The sequence below is a fragment of the Panthera onca genome, chromosome F2, assembly GCF_046562875.1.
Source record: "Panthera onca isolate mPanOnc1 chromosome F2, mPanOnc1 haplotype 2, whole genome shotgun sequence".
Taxonomy (NCBI): domain Eukaryota; kingdom Metazoa; phylum Chordata; class Mammalia; order Carnivora; family Felidae; genus Panthera; species Panthera onca.
In genome coordinates this window covers 29546670-29556919 of record NC_138356.1, presented here as the reverse complement: position 1 = coordinate 29556919, position 10250 = coordinate 29546670, and positions in this window count along the sequence as shown.

Genomic DNA, 10250 nt, shown 5'->3' with positions numbered 1-10250 from the left:
GAAGGCACACCTTCCTTCTGCAGTTCATCCCCTGTAACTACAATTCAAACCCATCCCCTTGGCCGTGACTGCCCAGATAAGTTAGCTGCTCACCCTGTGTTGCTAGTCGAAAGGCGATGTCTCTTCTAGCCCAAGCCAGCCTACCCCTACCCCAGAACAACGCTGGGTCCACTAAAACCTGATACATTCACCTACAAGAGCCAAGCATATATATGTGCGCAGCAAGTGGGAGGCTTTGGAGTTCAACAGACTTGAGCACAAATCCAAGTTTGGCCTCTTGCAAGGTAAATGACCGGACAAGTGATTTAACCCTTCTAAGTGGCATCCTTACTGTGGGACACGATAATGAAAAAGAGGAGAACTAATTAGCCTAGCTTGGACAGTATCTTTATCTACTCCTAGTCCACTCATCCCTAGCTGGGGTGGGCAGGATTATGACCCCTGTCCTACCACCTGGCCCAGAGAATTTTCCACAAATGGGGCTATTGTGAGAATGACCTAAAGTAACACGTCACAATGCATAGAGAAGTAGTCCACAAAAGGAAGCCAAAATACTCAAACACTGGAACCCTCAGAGATCCAGAATGAGTGCTTCCAAACACCAGAATTTTCTTTTCAGCTTCTTAAAAACATTATTTCTGAAATAAGAATGTCCTGCCTTATTAAATGCTTACACAGCACATCTAAATGTGTTCTTGGTTACTCCTGATCACCATTATTTCATCAATAGAATGTGCAGTGGAGACAGTTTTATAGTTCGGCCTATTCCAGAACTGAAGGGCTGTGCTGTTGGACACCCACTGCTTTCTTTCATGCCGCCCCCAGCCCCAGCTCAGTTCCCGGCCAGTGAACCTCTGTGATTTCCTTGTATTTGGCACAGGGGACACTGAGCCCCTCGCCTTTCCTGAGATGCGGTAGAACAGCAAGTAAGACTAGCCTTCCCGAATTCCTACTGTGTGCTGGGCAATGTGCTAGATGCTTTCACGTGGTCATCTCACTGAGTTCCCACAACAGCTCTACGTGTGGGAACTGTCACCCTCATTTTCTCCAAAAGGAAGTATCTTCCAAAAAAGTTAAGCAACTGGCCCAAGACTACTCAGCCCAGATGGACACTGGCATCCCCTACCTCTGACCCTGCCCACTGGATGTTCTGTGTTTTAGGGGCTACTAGCATATGAGTGTATTGTGACTTATCTAAAGCAGGTAAGTCCTAAGTTCCCTATTGCCTTTCCTCTGCTCTTGAACCAGGTGTGGGCTGCTCTTCACCTCATTACTGCTTCCCATCTCCTCCCTGTTGTCCACGTGTTTGCTGCTGTTCATTCTCATCTCTTCTGGCTCCAGTTCCTCCCCAGAATCCAAAGCCACTGCAGAACAGCTGGGCCCTGTATTCACATCCAACAGTCAGAGTTCTCCCATGCTTCCCCGCAACACGTCGGCCAGGTGCACGTCCACATGGACACCAGCCCTCCTTCCACAGCCTTAGCATCCTCAGGCCTCCCGAAGATGGCTTCCACACAGTTAACCTTCAGTGCCTATGTTTATGCGATGAAAGAGGATGGACATAGCAACCTCTGTGAGTGGTGCTCAAACCATACATTGGTTTTTTTTTTAATTTTTTTTAATGTTTATTTATTCTTGAGAGAGAGAGCGTGAGCAGGGGAGGGGCAGAGTGAGAGGGAGACACAGAATCCGAAGCAGGCTCCAGGCTCCGAGCTGTCAGCACAGAGCCCGACGTGGGGCTCGAACTCACCAACCATGAGATCATGACCTGAGCTGAAGTCGGACGCTTAACCGACTGAGCCACCCAGGCATTCTTGATTCTCTCAGGCTCTCCCTCCAAGGTTCCAGGAAGCTCTCCTCTGAGAGCCACTTGCAGAGGCTGTAGCCTCAGGGGCAGGAAGCAGGAGAAAATACTGAGAATCTGGACTATAGGTTTGTCTTGCAAGGTTATATGTAGATCCTCTATTTGCAAACAAGTTTTTACCAAGCGCTTCTTATCTAAAGGGACGCTAAACAGCAAAAGCTTATGAAGTAATGAATTATCTTAATGAAAAAATGAAAGCTACCTTTCCCTCAAAAAATATCCTCCACGACCTTCCATTTCTTGAGCTTGCAGACTATGTCCTACTTGTGTACAATACGCTACCAGGCATATACTACGTGAGCAATAAATTTGTTAACGAATGAATGAACAAACTGATCAGAGCATTTCTTCAGGCTTTGGATATGCTCTCTGCTTTCAATCTACCGTTGTCCAAACAAAGCAAAGGAGGACGAAGTAAGTGAACATTTTGAAGACTGCCATAAACATTTATTTGGCCTAAGCAGCATTTTTTTTTTTTAAGTTTCTTTAGAATATGTACATTCTCAGGGTGCCTGGTGGTTCAGTCAGTTAAGCGTCTGACTTCGGCTCAAGTCAGGATCTCACCGTTCATGGGTTCAAGCCCCGCATCGGGCTCTGTGCTGACAGCTCAGAGCCTGGAGCCTGCTTCAGATTCTGCATCTCCCTCTCTCTCTGCCCCTCGCCCACTCATGCTCTGTCTCTCTCTCTCAAAAATAAACATTTAAAAAAACTTATAGAATATGTACATTCTCAAAATTGCCAACGCCTAATGACTATACTGATTACCTAATAATTACCCAATACAAGACAAAGTGGATACTAACATCCACCGTTTTTATTGTACAAATTCCTTGCACACAGCCAAGAATCCAATAAGCATCTAAATAAAAACAAAACCAAAAGAATGCCTCTAAATGAAATAAATTGCAAAACAGGTCTGTGCTATTAAAAGCATGCAGAGTAAATGGAATGAGACCACTAGGATTTGAGTCAGTAACAGGAGAGAGGATGTAGACTGGCACCAAGACATAACAGACACTATTTTATGATGGGGAGCTGGGTATTATAGTGACTGTTTATTTGTTTGTATCTAAGCAATATATGTACATAGTAAAAAAAATTATGGCAATAAAAAGTTTACATGGAAAGCAGACCCCTGTTGCTCTGCCCCTTTCTACCCCTTCGGCATATACCGAGAAGTCGCTATTTCTAACTCACTTTATTGTTTCTTCTGATAATATTCGACTCCATTTTTTCTAAATGATATGCAAGTATTGCCTGACAAACAGGAAGACCAGCACAGGCAGAGGTGTCCACTGTATCAAGACCAAGAGGACATGCCCAGCACGAGACTGCAGACAGATGCACAGGGGTGGACAAAGTGCCCAGCACAGGCAAGTCTCTCAATTCCAAGGGGGCCCTTGCACACAGTCTAGATCTAACGATCTGAGCAAGACATGCATGTGGCTGGCCCCCCAGCGCCTGCATGGCTCAGTCGGTTAAGTGTCTGACTTCGGCTCAGGTCATGATCTCGCACTTTGTGGGTTCAAGCCCCGCGTCGGGCTCTGTGCCAGCAGCTCAGAGCCTGGAGCCTGCCTCGGATTCTGTGTCTCCCTCTCTCTCTGCCCCTCCCCCCCTCAAAAATAAATACACATTAAAAAAAAATGTTTTTAAGCACTGGTGCACCAGCTGTTCCAGGAGTCTCCTATGAGTTGGCTACCAGTCAGCTTCCCCCCAAAGCATGGTAAGCCCTGGGCAACCTGAAAACAGTCAAGCATCCTCTCCTCTAAGTTAAATCTATAAACTAGCCTCCACTCCAGACCAGACCCTTCAGCTGGCTAGTGAGTCTTCCACCATCTCTTTTAATAGTATTTTCCCCAGCATGCCTGGTTTTCGGTACAACCCTTGTTTAGCTGACTTCATCATAGTAGTGCCTGAGTCATCGCAGGAAAACATCTCAAGTCAGATTTTGAAAAATGCCTCAATGCAAAAGTTCCTCCTTATTCACCTTGAGGCTACACCACACAGGCTGGGAACCAGTACAAGGTTGGTAGCAAGTAATAACCCCACTCAAACTAGATTAAGCAAACACAAGTGGGGAATTTATAGAAAGGACACAGGGTGTCTTGTAGGATCTAAGGATAATGGGCAAGGTCTTGTGGAGGCCTAAAAGCAAGGGTGAGAAAGCCACTGGGAAACACAAAAACCATACTTCCTTTCCAGTCCCATCCCCTCACTGCAGTGGTGAACAATCCAGAGGCTTACGCTGAACTCATGGTACACGTGGTCAAGAGTGGTCTAGAATCCTGGAGCACCAATTCCAAACTCAGAAATCACTGGCCCAGCTTGGTTGAGATATTTTCCCCTGTTCTGATCAACAGGGCATGGAGGGAAGGGTGGGCTTAGGGATCAATGTCAGAGGCTCCCAATAAAAAGGTGTGTAGTTGGGAAGGAAATGATGGGTGCAGGAAATAAGTAGCATTCCTACTACAGTATACAAAAGCCAGTTTTTCTAGCTATTAAATACAATTGTAGAATTCACAGCCAAGGGAGCATTAAAGATCATCCTACTTAACTCTTGTACTTCATAGATGAGATTCATGACCCAAGAATGTCATTTTGCATTTATTATTGTTGTTTGATGCTAGTTTGTTTTCATAAGATTTTCTTGTTTGCTTGTCTTCTGAAAAACAAAATTGTCTTTTCTCTTAAACATAACCATGCAGCACATACAGGGTAGGGCCACTGGAGCATTCATATTCTAGCTGAATTCAAATCCTAGCTCCATCATATACATGCTATGTGACCTTGGGGAGGTTAATTAACCTCTCTGTGCCCCAATTTCCTGCTTCATAAAATGTGAATAATAATGTGACCTACCTCCTGTGAGTACTGTGCATTCTAACTGAGTTAATATGTGTAAAGTGTGCAGTACGGTGCCTGACACATACTGAGAGCCATAAAAGTATTACGTGAGTCATCATGTAAATACTTGTATCATGTGAATACATGTAAATAGCTTGAGACAAATGCATTAGCCAACAAAATCATATCAAACCATCAGAGTAGGAGCCATTAAGTTGCAAGAAAGCTAAAAGTAGGTATTTATTTCTAACAAAAACTATTTTCTAATTTTTCCAACTTAGAACTCTTCTGCACTATAGAAGAAAAAAAGTAAAAAGAAAATAAGATAACTGATAATTACAACACTCAAAAAAAAAAAAAAAAAGCATGGGTAGATTGATGCATTTTTTCAAACTATTTCCGTGCATATTTATGTGCATAGTTGTGATCACACTGTATATATAATTCAGCATGTTGCTTTTAGCCACTTCACATTATAACATATGCATTTTTCCTATATCATTAAATATTTTCAAATGCCTCCACTTTAATGGCTCTGTAATAGTACAACATGTAGATATACACTGATTTCCTGAAATATTCCCCTACTTGGAAAACACAGGTTGTTTCCAATGTTTTTTTAAGATTTATTTTTAAGTAGGGGCGCCTGGGTGGCTCAGTCGGTTAAGCAGCTGACTTCAGCTCAGGTCATGATCTCACAGTTTGTGGGTTCAAGCCCCGCATCAGACTCTGTGCCGATAGCTCAGAGCCTGGAGCCTGCTTCAGATTCTGTGTCTCCCCCTCTCTCTGCCCCTCCCCTGCTCATGCTCTTTCTCTCTCTCTCTCTCAAAAATAAATAAACACTAAAAAAATTTTTTTAAAGATTTATTTTTAAGTTATCTCTACATCCAACATGGGGCTCGAACTCACAATTCCAAGATCAAGAGTTACATGCTCTACCAACTGAGCCAGCCAGGTGCCTCTTGTTGCTTCCAATTTTAAACTCTCATACTTTTTATACAGATTACCAAATTACTATCTTAATTATTTGCTTCAATTTAGTCTCCCAACAGCAAAATGAATGAGTGTATTCCTGCATACTTACCTGAAATGAGTATTATCATTTTTTAAATCTTTCCTAAATGGGTAGGTACTAAAAGTCATGTCATTCTTGTTTTAACGTGTATTTATTCCGTACTAGCTAATGATATTAAATATTTTTCCATGTCAGCCATTTAAAATTCCTATTCACAATATGCCAATTCATGTCCTTTGCCTATTTATATCTGTTGAGATCTTAACCTTTCCATACATATTAGTAGGACTTCTTTATATTGTTAGGATGTAAACTTCTGTTTTGTTATAATAGTTTTCCCAATTTATGTGCATTTTCAATTCAGTCAGACATTTTTGCAGACAAATTTTTAAATCATTATATCATGAAATCTGTCAATGTTTTTCCTTAAAATTTCACATCTTTCTTGTAGCTTAGATAGGTCCCTTTATTCAGCTATTAGAAAATCCTCTTTTACATTTTTTTCCTTTTATTTTAATACTATTGTAGGGAAGAGGGTGGGTTTTTTTTTCTATCTAAAATATTTTGTGGGACACCTGGGTGGCTCAGTCAGTTAAGCATCCAAATCTTGATTTCAGCTCAGGTCATGATCTCACAGTTCATGAGTTGGAGCCCCACGTCGGGCTCTGCACTGACGGTGTGGAGCCTGCTTGGGATTCTCTCTCCCGTCTCTCTCTCTGCCCCCATCCCACCTGCTCTGTCTTTCAAAATAAATAAATAAACTTAACATTTTTTTAATAAAAACAATATTCTGTTATAGGCAAAGATCAAAATGTATTTTTTTCTTTCCCAACAGCTGACCAATTGTCCCAGTCTCATTTATGATTAACCCAGCCATTCTCCAGATTTGTATTACCATTAGTTACTGAATTGTTATATTAGGATCTGCTAAGGCTCTTTTGTTCCTGATTAAACTCAGTCAACCCAAGTTATCTCCTGCCTCCTTTTGCTTTGAGCATTTGCACAAGATCAGGCATGGACGTAGTGAGGCAGACAGAATCTGGTCCAGGGAAGTCATCCGGTGTCGACTGCTGAGAACTTCATTCCATCTGGTTGTTGAACTTCTGTCTCTACCATCCCATCATTCACCCTTGATGTCCATGATCCCGCGTGGCCTCTAGCTGGTATAGACCATCCACATCTACTGATAATGCCCCATGTTACTCCCTCCAGGACCCTTCCAGTCTCCTGGCCTTGTCTCAACACTTCTGCCTCTCTTCTGGGATCCTGGGAGACTTGAAAGTCTGTCTCAAGTCATCCCAGACCTTGACATGCCACCTTACCTCCCTTATGTGGCCTCTCTAGTGCCACGATGGCCTCTCACTACAGTAAGCTCTGGAAAGCAGGGCACAGACCCACTCGACTTTGAAGTATCCCTAAATGTATTTGGCATTGCTCACACCTGCCACTCCCACAGTAACTTTGGGGAGACTACACCAGAGGTTTGCCCTGTGGCTCTCCTTTCTGCCTCTCCAAACTCTTCTTCCTCCTCCCCTCCACCAGTTAGTCTCTACCTTACAGTATCCTGTGCCCCTCCCAGCCCAATGTCATCTTTGACCCTACCTTCTCTTTCACTCCTTGTGACAAGTCCATTACCAAGCCTATCGGATTTCACCTACTAAACATCTCATAAATATACTCAGTTCTGTGTTTCCCCTCCCACCCAGGTGGAAGAACCCATCTTTCACTGCCTGTACTTCTTCGATGGCACCTAGCAGGTCTCCCTCAGGTACTTTTGCATGCTTTCAATGCATTTTCCTCACAGAAGCCACTGAGCTCTTTAAAACGCAAATCTGATCACACAACTCTTACTTTGTACACTTTGGCAAGGCCATCAAATGTGAGTCCCTGCCCGTGTTGGCCATGTCCAATGGAACCTTCTCTCTACCTGCTAGCCTCAGTCCTTACAGACTCATCCTCCCCCCATTCCAGCGCCTTCACCCATGTTCCTTCCTCTGCCTGGGAAGCTCCCCTGAAGTTTTACTGTCTTTTTCCCTGCCCTCACCTCCACCCCCACCCTTCATCTGGCTTACTCATCACGTCCTTGGAGAGGAAGTCTTCCTCCTCATCAGAGCTTAAGTCTCTCATAGTCACTGCCCAAGAGCTCTGTGAAGACAGGGACTATACTGATCTTACTTGCTACTTCTCTGTTATGTAGTATACAATGGGGAATTAATGGATGAAGAAATGAATGAATGAATGAATGAATATAAAGCAAGGATGCAGAAGATCCAAATAGAAACATTTGTCTCTGTTTTTTTAATTAAAAAAATTTTTTTTAATGTTTATTTATTTTTGAGAGAGAGAGAGAGAGAGAGGGAGAGACAGAGTGTGAGTAGGGAAGGGGCAGAGAGAGGGAGACATAGAATCCGAAGCAGGCTCCAGGCTCTGAGCTGTCAGCACAGAGTCCGACACGGGGCTTGAACTCACAAACTGCAACATTATGACCTGAGCCAAAGTCAGATGCTTAACAGACTGAGCCACCCAGCCGCCCCTCTATTTTTTTTAATGTCTATTTATTTATTTTCAGAGCACGAGAGAGCACAAGATGGGCAGAGAGAGAGGGAGAGAGAATCACAAGCAGGCTCCACACTGTCAGCGCAGAAACTGACACACTCAATTCCATGAACTGTGAAATCGTGACCTGAACCAAAATCAAGAGTCAGATGCTTAACTGACTGAGCCACCAGGCACCCCATCTGTCTCTATTCAGTATCAGTCATCATTTCTTAAATATTATTTTCCCAAGTCATGCACCCTAGTTTATGACACTTAGCTTGTGGTTGATTAGAATTTCCAGTAGTGAATTGGGCATATTTCTTTCCTTGTACATAATTCCAACAGCTTCTATTTACCTATTCTACCAGAGGCAGAAATGGAAGAGTAAATTCTAAACAAATGTAGGAGGGAAAGAGGGCAATTAGGCCTAGAATGATACACACATCAAAATGCACTTGAGGGGCACCTGGGTGGCTCAGTCTGTTAAGCATTCAACTCAATTTCGGCTCAGGTCATGATCTCAGTTTGTGGAATAGAGCCCTGCCTGGCGCTCTGTGCTGACAGCGCAGATCCCACTTGGGATTCTCTGTCTCCCTCTCTCTGCCCTCCCTGCTCACACTCTGTCTCTCAAAAATAAACATTAAAAAAAATGTACTTGAAAGTTTATCAAATGAACAAACAGAATAAAAACCTCAAAACTGGGTGCCTGGCTGGCTCAGTCAGAAGAAGCTGCAACTCTTGATCTTGAGGTCGTGAGTTTGAGCCCCAAGTTGGGTCTAGAGATTACTTAAATAAATAAACTTACAAAAAAAAAAAAAAACTGCAAGGCTACTTCAGTTACACGGAATCTGGTCTTCCCCCTGCTCTCGGCCAAAAAAATGTAGGGGAGGGGGACATCCAAAAATAGAAAACACAAAGAGCAGCATCTGCTACGTTTTTTGAGGTGGTAGCAATGGAAGGAAGATGGTTTTCTGAAAAAACTCAAGCAATAAATGTCTCTGAACGCTCAAGCCCTAGACCTTTTATAATCTGATGACAATCTGGAAAAACTGCATTATGAGCATACACCCTTGGCCTTGTCTACACAGAATGAACAATCTCTTTTCTCTGGCAAATGTCAGCCGTCTTCTGCAACAACCCTATTTTCACGCAAGTCTCACAATCCAAAACTGTTATGTAAGCCACAACACCTTAACATGAACTTATTTACTCTTAATAATAGGAAAGTGCTTTTTTTTACTGCAACGAAACCATAAATCTGGCCTGTTTTGCTTCAGTTCATTTGTTTGGAAGGCCATCTGGCAAGATTATTCAACACAATGCAGACAGACTCTTCCTCAGCACGAGTCAAATATTTTCTGTTTCAAGGTTGATGTTGTGCCTAAGGCTGGGATGTAATTCTTTTTTCATTTTCTTCTCTTGGCTTTTTATAGCCACATAAACCAAGGATTTGACTTAGAACCTCTTGTACATGTTTATTCAACATATGATGATAATGTAATAAAAGTGCTTCCAAATGGCACATTTGAAAATCAGTGTCATAACTTTAGAGAGACCAGAACTGGCTGTAGATACTTCTGCCCTGTAGGACAGAGGGACCATTCATCCCTAGGTAGACAGGTCTTTGGTTTTGAGGAAAACACTTCAGAGAGCTTTGACAGTTCTTTTTAGTAGAAAGAACGGAGGCTGTTTGGGCAAGCGTGAATGGCCAATTTTTCTGCATAATACACAAATGGAATTTGGACAGTTGGGCAGCGTGTGTGTGTGTGTGTGTGTGTGTGTGTGTGTGTGTAGAGGATAGAGGACCTGGGACTGGGAAAGGAATCAGGGAGATCTGAGGAGAGTCCGGTGCTGTCCAATAGAACTTTCTAAGATGATGGAAATGTTGATGTTTTGCTCAGTGTGGTAGCCATTGGCCTGTTGAGCATTTGAAATGTGGCAACATGACTGGAAATCTAAATTTTTTTAATTATTTAATTTTAATTTAAA